This window comes from Myotis myotis, unplaced genomic scaffold, assembly GCF_014108235.1.
Source record: "Myotis myotis isolate mMyoMyo1 unplaced genomic scaffold, mMyoMyo1.p scaffold_m19_p_24, whole genome shotgun sequence".
Taxonomy (NCBI): Eukaryota; Metazoa; Chordata; class Mammalia; order Chiroptera; family Vespertilionidae; genus Myotis; species Myotis myotis.
Genome location: NW_023416329.1, coordinates 5,635,087 through 5,649,795, shown reverse-complemented (window position 1 = coordinate 5,649,795; position 14,709 = coordinate 5,635,087). Strand labels below are relative to the sequence as shown.

At 41.2% G+C, this 14,709-nt stretch overlaps 1 protein-coding gene and 1 pseudogene across 8 annotated transcripts in view; one reads left to right on the top strand and one right to left on the bottom strand.

The window, feature by feature from the left end:
- The window catches only part of MARCHF8 (membrane associated ring-CH-type finger 8), a 116,031-nt gene that overhangs the window by 87,125 nt on the left and 14,197 nt on the right, over positions 1-14,709 (bottom strand). The window contains exon 1 of one of the 8 annotated variants that reach the window (XM_036355881.1): positions 14,637-14,707. The exons of 5 other annotated variants lie outside the window; for them this stretch is intronic. The gene's annotated coding sequence lies outside the window, so the exon portion shown is untranslated. Of the gene's footprint in view, positions 1-924; positions 1,036-14,290; positions 14,316-14,636; positions 14,708-14,709 lie in introns of those variants that run through there. 2 more of the 8 variants (XM_036355882.1, XM_036355880.1) reach the window with 2 other exon arrangements.
- On the top strand, positions 993-2,538 carry LOC118679303 (annotated as a pseudogene).

Here is a 14,709-nt window from a genome sequence, read left to right as displayed (position 1 = left end):
TTAAATCCTCACCAGAGGATATTTTTTAAATTGATTTTTAGAGGGAGAGGAAAGGAGAAAGAGAAACATCAATGTGAGAAACATCAATTGGTTGCCTCCTGTATGTGACCCGACTAGGGACCGAACCTGCAATCTAGGTATATGCCCTGACCAGGAATTGAACCTGCAACCTTTTATGGTACAGGAAGACGTTTCAACCAACTGAGCCACCTAGTCAGGACTATGTACTATATCTTCTTTATCCAATCATCTATCAAGCGAAATAAATCAGAGAAAAAGTCAAAAACCACATGATTTCACTCAAATGTGGCACATAAAACTGAAAGCAACAAATAAACAAGAAAAGCAAACAAACCACACTGATGTCCGCATTTCTGCTCCCTCCAGTTTAGTGCATTTCAAAAGTCTGTTTATTCCTGTTGAAAGCAAGCAGGTGAGGCCCAAGATGGACATGCTCTTGCTAAACTCCATGTCAGCAAAATGAAACTTAACTGAGTCTCTGTGCTGGCTCTCCCAGAAAAGGAAGGCCTCGGTCTCCCACAGGGCATTGGCCAGCTTGTCCCATTATTAGTACTTAATCCAGCTCCGAGGCGTCTCTCTGCCCCATATAAGCAAAGTAAGCCAGCCGTAACCAATCGGTAATGCCCAGGATAACCTTCTTACTCCTGCTCACTTTGGTCTATAAAACTCTCACCTTTTACAGCTCTTTGGAGCTCCTTCCTATTTGCTAGACTGGATGCTGCTCAATTCATGAATTGTTGAATAAAGCCTACTAGATCAATAAACTATGTGGGAATGTTTCTTTTCATATACCCAAACTTGGTTATGTCACTTTACTCATTGCAATTGCATAATTTAACTTAATACTATGTAAACTGATGACAAGTCAGCAAAAATGTAGCTATAACATTAAGAAGTTATTACTTTGAGATACGCTCCTTAGATCACTCCTTTCTGCCGGTGAACGCCGCGGAGTAAGCATCGTTGGAATTCCCCCTGTTGCAGTCATCATGTCTAAGTCTGAGTCTCCCAAGGAGCCGGAGCACCTGCGGAAGCTCTTTATCAGAGGTTTGAGCTTTGAAACAACCGATGAGAGTCTGAGGAGCCATTTTGAGCAATGGCGAACGCTGACGGACTGTGTGGTGGTGGAGATCCAAACACCAAGCGCTCCAGAGGCTTTGGGTTTGTCACCTGTGCCACTGTGGAGAAGGTGGATGCAGCCATGAACGCGAGGCCACACAAGGTGGACGGAAGAGTGGTGGAACCAAAGAGGGCTGTCTCGAGAGAAGATTCTCAAAGACCTGGTGCCCACTTAACTGTGAAAAAGATTTTTGTCGGTGGTATTAAAGAAGACACTGAAGAACATCACCTAAGAGATTATTTTGAACAGTATGGGAAAATAGAAGTGATTGAAATCAGGACTGACCGAGGCAGTGGCAAAAAGAGAGGCTTTGCTTTGTAACCTTTGACGACCATGACTCTGCAGACAAGACTGTCATTCAGAAATACCATACGTGAATGGCCACAGCTGTGCAGTAAGGAAAGCTCTATCTAAACAAGAGATGGCTAGTGCTTCGTCCAGCCAGAGGTCGAAGTGGTTCTGGAAACTTCGGAGGTGGTCGTGGAGGTGGTTTTGGTGGAAACGACAACTTTGGTCATGGAGGAAACTTCAGTGGTCGAGGTGGCTTTGGTGGCAGCCGTGGTGGCGGTGGATATGGTGGCGGTGGGGATGGCTATAATGGATTTGGTAATGATGGAAGCAATTTTGGAGATGGTGGAAGCTACAATGATTTTGGCAATTACAACAATCAATCTTCAAATTTTGGGCCTATGAAAGGAGGAAACTTTGGAGGCAGAAGCTCTGGCTCTTATGGTGGTGGAGGTCAATACTTTGCCAAACCACGAAACCAAGGTGGCTATGGCGGTTCCAGCAGCAGCAGTAGCTATGGCAGTGGCAGAAGGTTTTAATTACTGCCAGGAAACAAAGCTTAGCAGGAGAGGAGAGCCAGAGAAGTGACAGGGAAGCTACAGGTTACAATAGATTTGTGAACTCAGCCAAGCAGTGGTGGCAGGGCCTAGCTGCTACAAAGAAGACATGTGTTAGACAATACTCATGTGAATGGGCAAAAAAAAACTCGAGGACTGTATCTGTGACTAATTGTATAACAGGTTATTTTAGTTTCTGTTCTGTGCAAAGTGTAAAACATTCCAACCAAGGGTTTTAATGCAGATTTTTTTTTTTTTTTTGCACCCATGCTGTTGATTGCTAAACGTAATAGTCTGATCATGACGCAGAATAAATGTGTGTTTTTTTTTAAATGTGCTGTGTAAAGTTAGTTTGCTCTGAAGCCATCTTGGTAAATTACCCCAACAGTGTGAAGCTAGAATTCCTTCAGGGTGATGCCAGGTTCCATTTGAAATTTATTTACAAACTGCTTGGGCACAGAAGTCATTGTCTTCAGAAACTTTGGTGTAGTTGAATTGACAGTTACTGTGTTGTGACCTGGAGTTCACCATTAAAAGGGTCACCCAAGCAGAGTCATGGAGTTTATTTAGTTATTAATGATTGTTGGCACATCCTATGCAATATATCTAAATTGAATTATGGTACCAGATAAAATTATAGATGGATATGAAGCTTGTGTATCATCCATTATCATGTGTAATCAACAAACGATTTACTATCCTCTTTAAAAAAAGAAGTTATTATTTATATAAAAACTAAGTTGAATACTTTGGAAATTATTCATAGAGGCATATTACTTTTTTTAAAGTTTTTTGAAAAACTGGTTATAAGACTACAAAAGACTAGGAAATTCTGTACTCAGATTGCTTTGAAGTTGTTAAAGTCTCAAGCTACTTTAAAGAAACCAAAACTACAAAATACAGAAGTTACTATATGGACATAGTGTATACAAGAACAATGATTCTAATCAATGGGCCCATGCTCAAAGAAAAACTCGTATCTTCAGTCAAAAGATTGGCCTTCCAAATTGCCCACTACTACCAGAACAATCCATTAGTAGCAGTTACCTTGCATCTGAATCCTTCCTGAAGTCAAGTTATTCTACCTAAAACTAAAATTCCCCTGTAGGGTAGCAAAAATTAAAAAAAAAAAAAATTACATTCGTACCAGGTATTCGCTATAGCACCATTTATAAGAGCAAGACTCTAACCACAATCCAAATGTCTATTAATATGGGAGTGGATGAATGAACTACAGCACATTCACACAATAAAATATGATAGAGCTGCAAAAAAAGCATGAAGGATATCTCTATATACTTGTATTAAATGACCTCCAGGAAATAATGGAAAGAGTAAAAGGCCAGGAGAGAAAATTATGTATAATTTACTAGTGTTCATCTAAGATTGGGTTGGCAGGCAGTCAGTACATGTAAGTGCACATGCATGCATACATACTTGCTTATACGTTTAAATGGAATGGGGGGCAAGGGAGAGGAACAGAGTGGAGGGAACAAGGATCAAAGCTAGACTTTTTTTATTCTGCTTTGTTCTGTAGATTTGGCACTATGTGCTTTCCATAACAACAACAAGAAAATCTGAAAACTTTTTAACCCCTAGAATTTAAAAGCAAAAATGAAACAAACCTAAATATGTACTGAGTCAGTGGTGTAACCATGCAAAAAGAATTATTTCAAATGACTTAAAACACATTTTCAGCATAATCCCTAGAGCAGTGGTTCTCAACCTTCTGGCCCTTTAAATACAGTTCCTCATGTGTGACCCAACCATAAAATTATTTTCGTTGCTACTTCATAACTGTAATGTTGCTACTGTTACGAATCGTAATGTAAATATCTGATATGCAGGATGGTCTTAGGCGACCCCTGTGAAAGGGTCATTCGACCGCCAAAGGGGTCGCGACCCACGGGTTGAGAACCGCTGCCCTAGAGGAATCTATCCTAAGAATAAATATTATTAGGAACCAAGGGTTTCAGCATGAAATACAAATGTGAAAATAAAGTCTAACAGAAATCCACTAGTATATTCCTAAATTTGAATTGGAAAAATCAGTATGAAACTCATGAAGTATTTTCTCTTAAAAACATCTTTCCTAATTCTGTCCACTGAAAAAGCCTATAAGCAACAACTTAACCTGTGGTATTCCAACTGTAATTCCTAAATACAAATCCCCCCTAAAAGGAACCAGGACGTGCTGAAGAAAGAGCCGTTTCCAGACCAATCATTGAAAATGCACAAAATGAGCCTGGACATCTTGTCATCAAAATGTCCATCAAAGATGTTCATGTCTAAAGAACCCAAGAACCATCCTAAAGGTACCCTCACTGGCCAACAAGGGGACAATCTGATCAATAAAAATACCTGTAATGGATTTAAAAATAATCAAATATGTTAAAATTTGTGTGTTCATAATGATACTGTTAAAAAGTTCAAAAAGACATCAGTGGCCATCTTTGGAGATATTAAGGGCCCTCCAAGAGTTGCAAATAAAGGGAAAGAACCACTCATTTAACCTATTTTTCCCTCAGGTATAATGTGTACCTCTGAGTAACTAAGTAATTGATACAGAGAACCTTCTCCATAGAAGTACCACAGCTAATAAATAATGAAATTAAGAAGAAATGATGAAATTAGAATAGAAAACTCCTGACTAAATAAGGCTGGTGCAAATTATAAGTGGCCACTAAAATCACAAAGAAAAACACAACCAGACACTACGTGCTGTTGGAAAGTACCTCTATAAAATATTCTTGCAACAAAAATAAACCTAAATCAATTTGAATCTCTAAATCTAACGTTCAGTTGACAGGAAACAAGGGGTGGGGAGGCAGATAAACATCTTGAATGACACCAGTGGGATGCATTCAGCAAAACTGAATGGACAACTCCACAAGAAAAATGACAGGATTTCTTCAGTAAATACATTTCAAGAACAAAGACAATAAATAAGAGGAACCTATTAGGTTAAAATATTTTAAAGATCAACTTAATGTAATGTGCAAATGGACCTTATTTAGACCCTGATTTATATAATCAACTGCAAAAGAGTGTGAAATAACTTAGGGATGATTGTGATATTGTGATTAATTTCAAGAAAACAGCTCTTACCTTTCAGTGGAAATACTGAAATATTTAGCTAAAATGATATACTAACTAGAATTTGCCTCAAAAATGCAGTGGGAGAGGAGGTACAAGGAAATAAAAAAGGCTGTGAGGCCCAGCCGGTGGGGCTCAGTGGTTGAGTATCAAACTATGAACCAGGAGGTCACAGTTCGATTCCTGGGCAGGGCACATGCCTGGGTTGCAGCTCAAATTCCCAGTTGGGGGCATGCAGGAGGCAGCCGGTCAATGATTCTCTCTCATCATTGATGTTTCTACCTCTCTCCCGCTCCCTTCCTGAAAACAAATACATACACACACACACACACACACACACACACACACACACACTCTCTCTCTCTCTCTCTCTCTCTAGAGGCCCGGTGCACGAAATTTGTGCACTGGGGGCGGGGAGGGCGTGGGTCCCTCAACCCAGCCTGCACCCTCTCCAATCTGGGACCACTTGAGGGATGTCCAACTCCCCGTTTAGGCCCAATCCCGGTGGGCATCTGACAGTCGGATATCCCTCTCACAATCCAGGACTGCTGGTTCCCAACCGCTCACCTGCCTGCCTGCCTGATTGCCCCTAATCGCTTCTGCCTGCCAGCCTGATCACCCCCTAACCACTCCCCTACCAGCCTGATTCACCCCTAACTGCTCCCCTGCCAACCCAATTGCCCCTAACTGCCCTCCCCTGCCAGCCTGGTCACCCCTAACTGCTCTCCCCTGCTGACCTGGTCCCCCCCCCAACTGTCCTCCCCTGCAGGCCTGGGTTCCCCCACAACTGTCCTCCCCTGCAGGCCTGGGTCCCCCCCAACTGCCCTCCCCTGCAGGCCTGGGTCCCCCCCCAACTGCCCTCCGCTGCAGGCCTGGGTCCCCCCCCCCCCACAACTGCCCTCCGCTGCAGGCCTGGGTTGCCCCCAACTGCCCTCCCTGCAGGCCTGATTCCCCCAACTGCCCTCCCCTGCAGGTCTGGGCCCCCCGCAACTGCCCTCCCCTGCAGGCCTGATTCCCCACAACTGCCCTTCCCTGCAGGCCTGGTTCCCCCCAACTGCCCTTCCCTACAGGCCTGGTCCTCCCAACTGCCCTCCCCTGCAGGCCTGGGTCGCCTCCAGCTGCCCTCGACTGCAGGCCTGGTTCCCCCCAACTGCCCTCCCCTACAGGCCTGGGTCCCCCCCCAACTGCCCTCCCCTGCAGGTCTGATCGCCCCCAACTGCCCTCCCCTGCAGGCCTGATCGCCCCAATTGCCCTCCCCTGCAGGCCTTATCGCCCACAACTGCCCTCCCCTGCTGGCTATCTTGTGTCCACATGGGGGTGGCCATCTTGTGTGTTGGAGTGATGGTCAATTTGCATATTACCTCTTTATTACATAGGATTAGAGGCCTCATGCACGAAATTCGTGCAAGGGGTTTGGCCCTCCCACCCTGGCTTTGTCTAGAAGGTCATCCATTCTAGTTAGCATCTTAGGCTTTTATTATTATAGATATGTAGATAGATATATATATATATTTTTTTTTTCTTTTAAAGGCTGTGAGTGGATAGAGATAGGGTACGGACACACATTAGTTCATTGTACTACAGGATGCCCCCAAAACATCTATACACACTTTGAATAATTATTGATCCAATGGGTTAAATCTGAGAAGAAAGAAACATCAATTGAGCTATCAGAAAAAAAATGTGTATACTTTTTTTGGGACACTCTGTATTCCCCCACTTTTGTATATACTTGAAATTTTCCATAACTAAGTTTTGAGAATTTGATGAATTACTTTACATTTAGATGTTTTAAGTTAATAATAACATGTTCATGGTTTACACAATTTTTCCCTTCTACAGTTCTTTCAGCGTAAGTGGCAATACTGATTTCACTGTCTGCCCTTGGGAATACATACCCCTTATTTTTCTAAATTATAAACTAAAAGCACAGAGCCTGCTACATAGGAAGTGCTTGATACATTTAAAATGTATAAATTCTGTTTGTTAATCATCTCCCTTGCTCTGGTAAACCCTCCAATAACTTTGGGCTGCTGATTCAATCTGTGATAAAGAATGAGTAAATCTTACCAAGTATAAAAAAAATAAGACAAAAAATCCAAAACCCTGCATTTAATCTTTTAAATCTATATTCCACAAATTAAACTTATTCTTTTTTTATTGTGGTAAAAAAACAAGTAATAAAATGTATCAAATTAACCATTTTAGGTTTATAGTTTAGCAGTGTTAAATATTGTATATTCACATTGCTAGGAAAAGATCTCCAGAACTTTTTCAACTTGCAAAACTAGAACTCTATGCCCATTAAGCAAAAGGTACTTATTCTTAATACTTCCTATCCATTGCCTATTCTATCCTCTATATGTCTCTAGCTACCACAACGGCCTTTGCAGTATAATTCTTAGGACAATAAACCAGCACATTTATATTTTTTAAAAAAAACACACACAAAAAAAACTAGTTCTTAAAGGAACTGTGAGGTCAGAAGTCTGACTGTGAACAGAAGGTCCAAAACCCTGATGCAGAGAGGATAGACAGGGCTGGATGTGGCTTCAGGATCGCTCCAAACAGCACGAGGGGCCAGAAGAGGCGGCCACAGCTAAGAAGTCAAATGAGGCAGCATTGACTATAGAAGCAATAGTCCTTTCACGTCTGCCTTCAACAGAGGCTTACCACTCCTCTCGGTGTCCTATAACAATGATGGCAAAACCGCTGGGACATACACAGCACCAATCTAAGATTAGGTACTTGGGAAAGCACTGCACCAAGCCTTACGCAACAGACTTGTAGTTTACTATGCCTATTCAGACCTACAAAATAATAATAATGATGATGATGATGTGATGACTTAGTAACAATAACCTACCATAGTGTAAGTGTTTAACAAACGTATAAGAAAAAGGATCAATAGTACTTTCTGCCTATTACTATAGTTTTAATTAACTTTGGCATTTCTACCTTTGGAATATGAACCCTGAATCAATTACTACCTTTGAAAAATCATTTTCATACAAAATTATTCTTCCTAATAAGCACAACTCCCAGCTAAGCCTGCACAGGAACCACTCCAGGAAAAACAGATTTTTCTTTTCTTTTTCATGGCAGGGTCAGACTTGCCAAGAGCTTGTTTACATAAACACACACAGAGACACACACACCAAACACACGAGAAATGTTATGCAGGGGACTCATTCTAAAGCAAGAGCCTACGTTTAATGCAAAGCAAGCCACAGAGCACTGAGAACAGTGTGGCTTGGAAGACAACAGGGGTCTCTCACTCACACTCTGCTGCATAAAACAAGGGAGCTGCAAACAGAGTTAAAGATGCTTTACCAAAAGGCTCTGTGGAACAATAAAACTGGAGAGCCTGGCAGCACCAGCAGCAGCAGCTGTGAGCCACAAAGCTGAGGAGCATTGGTGACGATGCCCGTCCTGGTGGCTCCGCCATGACGGCGGCTCTGTGAACACAACGACTACACTGGCAGCCATGGTGGCACTTCTGAGGCTGGGCACAGGGTGGGAGCACCCAGCTGGGCCTTCAGCACCAGAGACTGTTTGTGCGGTACGTGTGTGTGTGCATAAACACACAGGTCTGTGTGTGTGCAGCAGCCACTATTCACAGTGCAGCTGGAGAGCATCCAGGAAGAAAATGGGGGTAAACCACAAAGGAACTGTCACTCTTCCTCTACTGACTGATCTTTTATTACTATTCTATAGTACCACAAATAAAACCTACATTTTGAAGAAATAAAATATACATAAAGTAGGACATTTTGAGGCCTAACAGGAAAAAAATATGTAGTAAAATAAGGAATTTATAATAAAGCCTCATTCATGCTTTGACAATTCTTGCTATTTTAAATCAACTAAATATTCCATGTGAATGTATCTTTAAAAAGAAAAGGTGTGGTTTAAAAAGTAATTTTCTGGCAATTTCAATTATTTGGGAAGAACATAAATTTTAGGAAAGGAATGAAAAACTTTGCCTTGTTCTAATCATTTGGTACTAAATGTATCATAAACTTAAAAGGCCACTGGAGGCAGCACAATGTAAGATTACAAGACTGAGAGTCGGGGAACTTGCTCTGAGACTTGGGCTTGCACCAGGCCTGAGCCCGAGCCTGAGGCTGGGAGCTTACTGCTCCCCAGGCCAGGTCCACACACTGCATACACTAAGTCAATCCTCTGCTCCAAATCAGCAGGCTCTGAAGACCGGGCCTCCCTCACTTCCTCATGAGAAGGGCTTCTTGTGTCCCTTTGCCTTTATGTTTTTAACTGTAGGGCTCTTAGAAAGAATGTGACAAATGTGGAAAGTGTTTTGCAAACTGCACAGTGGTATACAGATGACAGTTAAATGTCTACTGTCCCAAAACATGCTGTGGTTTTTCATTTGACTTTGTATTCTAGAACACAATATTACTGACTCATACCAAAACTGTTCTCAATGGACACAGACACCAGGGGAGTGAGGGCATGAGTGGGGGTGGGGGATGGGGAGACAATGGAGGATAAGGACATGTATGTAATACCTTAATCAATAAAGAAAAAAATGGAGAAAGAAAAAAATTGTTTTCAGTTCATTGCAAATGCTCTTACATTTCAGTAAATATGAACATCACATCTCTGAGATAAAAACCTCCATTAATATGACTAGAAATCTACATTTCCTTCTTGGCTATAATCCCAGAAACAACAAAAAATTGCAAATGTGCATTACATTTATCACAGTTTTCACACAAGAATAAGCAGGATAGGAATTTTTAATTTCCCAAACTTGCTTTCATGCAAGTAGGGGGCTTTTATTTTTATAGTGTTCATGGTTCAAAAAAGAATACTAAACAGCTTAGAAGGATATAAACTACACATGGCACCATGGCACCCAGCTGAGGGAGGGCTATGGTCAGTCATGTCTTGGTTGCATGAGCCTTCCTTGCCCCAATACACAGAGAGCCCTCAGACCCACAGGTAACCAATACTCTGGCTGGGGAGAGACTAGTTAGGTGAGCTGGCAAGTGAAATCTGGACACACAGGGCCAGAATCCATACTGGGAATTGGGCACATATTAAAGGGAGTTGAAGTTGAAAGAATACATGGAGTGAAGGAAGATCCTCAAAGATTCATAAGCAAGGCCAAGGTCAGAGAGAGTTGAGAACCATGAACAGAAGATATGAAATAGTAAAAGATACCATAGAGGATGAAGAAGGCTTCTGGCTCAAGGGAAAAATGAAGCCGACTGAAAGAGAACAGCAGAGATGCAACGAGCGTTACGTGTATCTGGTCCCTAGACTTGTGTCAGATCCTCATGGCTTTACAGCTCCAGTTTCCTTGTGGCCTTAAAATAAACACTTTTTAAAACATTCACTTAAGTGAGTTCCTGTTCCTTAATATTAAAAAATGCCTCACTGCCCAACTGGCACGGCTCAATGGTTGAGCATCGGCCTATGAACCAGAAGGTCACAGTTCAATACCTAGTCAGGGCACATGCCCTGGTTGCAGGCTCGATCTCCAGTAGGGGGTGTGCAAGAGGCAGCCGATCAATGATTCTCTGATTCTCTCTCTCCCTCTCCCTTCCTCTCTGAAATCAATAAAAATATATATTTTTTAAATGCCTCAGATATGCTAATATACTAAGATATACTTAAATAGTAAGGGAAACGAGGCAAGGAGAAAAAGGAGTAAAAAAAAAAATAATATAAAAGAAACTGAAGAAGATACAAATGGAAGAATATACCATGCTTGTGGATAAAAAGAATTAACATCATTAAAATGTCCATACTACACAAAGCAATCTCTAAATTCAATGCAATTCCTCTCAAAATACCAATGGCTTATTTCACCGAACTACAACAAATAATCCAAAAATTTACTTGGAACCACAAAAGATCACGAATAGCCACACCAATCTTGAGTAAGAAAAACAAAGTTGGAGATATCACACTACAAGATATCAAACTATATATACTTCAAGGCTACAGAAATCAAAACATTATGGTACTGGCATAAAAACACACACAGAGTAATGGAACACAATAGAAGCTCAAAAATAAGCCCATACAAATACAGTCAATTAGTATATGACAAAGGAAGCAAGAACATACAATCAGATAAAGACAGTCTCTTCAATCAGTGGTGCTGGGAAAATTGGACAGATACATGCAAAAAATGAAATTAGACCACCTTCTAACACCATATACAAGAATAAACGCAAAATGGATTAAAAACTAAATGTAAGACTCGAAAGCATAAAATCCCTAGAAGAAAACATAGGCAGAAAAATCTCTGACATTTCTCTTAGCAATATTTGTTCTGCTATATCTCTTCAGGCAAAGGAACAGCCACAAAAAAATGGGACTACATCAAACTAAAATGTTTTTTGCACAGCAAAGAAAACCATCAATAAATTGAAAAGACAATCTATTGAATGGGAGAAGATATTTGCAAATGATACATCCAATAAGGAGTTAATATCCAAAATTTATAAAGAATTCATGCAACTCAACACCAAAAAAACAATTCAATTAAAAGGTGGTCAGAGGACCTGAATGGGCACTTCTCTAAAGCAGACATGCAGATGGCCAATAAGCATTTGAAAACACCAATCACAGAGAAATGCCTATTAAAACCACAGTGAGATAGCACCTCACACCTGTCAGAATGGCTATCATCAATGTATCTACAAACATCAAGGTTTGGCAAGGATATGGGGGGAAAGGGAACCCTCATGAACTGTTGCTAGAAATGCAGATTGGTGCAGCCACTGTGGAAGAGAGTATAGAGTTTCCACAAAAAATTAAATATGGAACTGCCTTTTGACCCAATGATTCAACTTCTGGGTATATATCCAAAGAAACCTGAAACACTAATTCAAAAAAGTATATGCTCCCTATGGTCATTGCAGCATTATTTACAACTAGAGGCCCGGTGCACAAATTCATGCACAGATGGGGTCCGGCCAGCCCACCTCGATTGGGACGATCGGGCTGGGCTGTCTGAGGGGAGGGGCTGTGGGCAGTTGGCCAGCTGGCCCTGCCCCCTGGTCGAACTCTTGGTTGAACTCCCAGTCAAACTTCCGTTCAAGGGGACAATTTGCATATTAGCCTTTTATTATATAGGACTAGAGGCCTGGTGCACAAATTTTGCACGGGTGGGGTCCGGCCGGCCCACCCCGATGGGGGCTGATCAAGGCCAGGCCGGCCAGGAGGGTGCTGCGGGAGGTCGGCCAACCCCGCCCCCAATGGGGGGACAATCAGGGGCAGGGCCAGCAGTGGGGGGCCACAGGAGGTTGGCTGGCCAACCCTGCTCCCAATCGGGATGGGGGAGCCAATTGGTGGTCATGCTGGCCTGGCGGAGGGGCTGCAGCCAGGGGGAAGGGCCATGGGCGGTTGGCCGGCTGGCCCTGCCCCCAATAGGGATGGGGGAGCCAATCGGGGGCTGGGCTGGCCATGGGGGAAGGGCCATCTCCCCATTGGGACAGTTGGCCAGCCGTAGTGCGTATCATACCAAACAGTTGTTCCAGTCATTCTGGACATTCCAGCATTCCAGTCGCTTGGCTTTTATATAGATAGATAGATAGATAGATAGCTAAGATATGGAAGCAGCTCAAGTACCCATTAATAGACAAGTGGATAAAAATGTAGTACATATATACAACAGAATATTACTTGGCCATAAAAAAAGAATTAAATCTTACCAATTGCCACAGTGTGATTAGACCTAAAGGGTATTATGCTAAATGAAATAAGCCAGATAGATAAAGACAAATACCATGCGATTTTTTATATGTGAAATCTAAAGAACAAAATAAATAAACACACAAAGTTGAAACAGATCCATAAATCAGAGAACAGACTGACAGTTGCCAGAGGGGCAGGGGGGTTTGGCAAAAACATGAATGGATTAAGAAGTACAAATTGGTAGTTACAAAATAGTCATGAGGATATAAAGTATAAAGTAAAGCATAGGGAATATAGTCAATAATACAGTAATAAGTATGAACAGTCCAGGTGGGAACTAGAAATATCAGGGGGAACACTGTAAAATACATGACTGTCTAACCTCTATGCTGCACACCTAAACTAATATATAATAATACTGAATGTTAAGCTTAATTAAAAAATAATAGCCCTAACCGGTTTGGCTCAGTGGATGGAGCATCGGCCTGCGGACTCCAGGGTCCCGAGTTCGATTCCAGTCAAGGGCATGTACCTTGGTTGCGGGCACATACCCAGTAGGGAGTGTGCAGGAGGCAGCTGATCGATGTTTCTCTCTCATCGATGTTTCTAACTCTCTAACCCTCTCCCTTCCTCTCTGTAAACAATCAATAAAATATATTTAAAAATAAATAATAATAATAATAATAAACTGAACATAAAAACAAAGTATGTATATATAAACTGTACAAAAGAATCAGAAAAAAATAAACAGTAAAACCCCCAAAAATTAAGGGGGAAAAGACATGCAGAGCCAATTTACAAAAGAAACTAATGAGGTTTTAAAGGAAAACAACAAAAATCAACTTCACCAATGACGTAAACAGGGAAAGAAAGACAAAAATTAGATGTTTTACCCCTGTTAAATCCGTTCTTTTTTTTTTTTACTAGCACCCAACTGTGGCAAAAATGTCCTAAAAGGGTCACTCAACACTCTGCTAATAAAAGTGTTACCTAGAACTTTTCAGTAGAGCAGTTTAGTAACAGGAATCAAGAGCCTTAAAAATAAAGGGTAAAGGTGTCAACTTTCCTAGTTTTGACTTCTGGGTGGTAAACACACAATGCAAAAACTGATAATGTATTATAAAATTGCACATTTGAAACCTATATAATTTTATTAACTAATGTCAGCCCAACAAATTTAATTTTAAAAAAATATCCACACCATCTCACCCACTGACTCTAGTTCAGGACACTATCTGAAAGAAATTGTCTGAACTATGGATTAAAATGTATTGCCAAATATATCCATCAAAGGATATTTACAGTAGCAAAATTCTTTAAAATAAGTTCTACATTAAGCAATAGGAAAAGGGTTAAGTAAATTAGAATATAACATAAAATGCAGTATGCAGTCACTAAGTAATTGAAGTGGGAAGTGTTATGCAATAAATGTTAAGAGAGTAAGGTTTATAAAATAAACAGCATTCAGGATGACTGTGACTAGGTTTAAAAAAATGTATAAATCCCAGTATAAAAGTACTAATGACAAACTTACTGATTGTTTGAAAATGAATATTAACAGAGCCTGTGAACACCTGCTCCAAGTCTTGAGTTTACCTACGAGATCTCCATGCCATCCGTCACCACCAGCCCCACCGTTCCTCACACGGTGTATCAAGCCCAGTTACCTGCCTCACGCCCTGAGCACTCTGAGCGTTTCTTAGGTTATGGCATCATCCCCAGTTGCACTATTTAAATATTTGCCACTTTATATTTACAAATTCTCCCACGTCATTTCATTCATGTAAAAAAAATATTGACTCTATCTACTAAAGTCACCTCAAAACTGAAATCTAAATTGAACACGGAAGTTAACCAAGAAGCAGTTTCTGTTTCCTTACCCATTCAAGTAAAAAATACTACGGAGAAAACATCCATGTATCTTTCTTTCCAAACCCGACTCCCAGCAGGCTT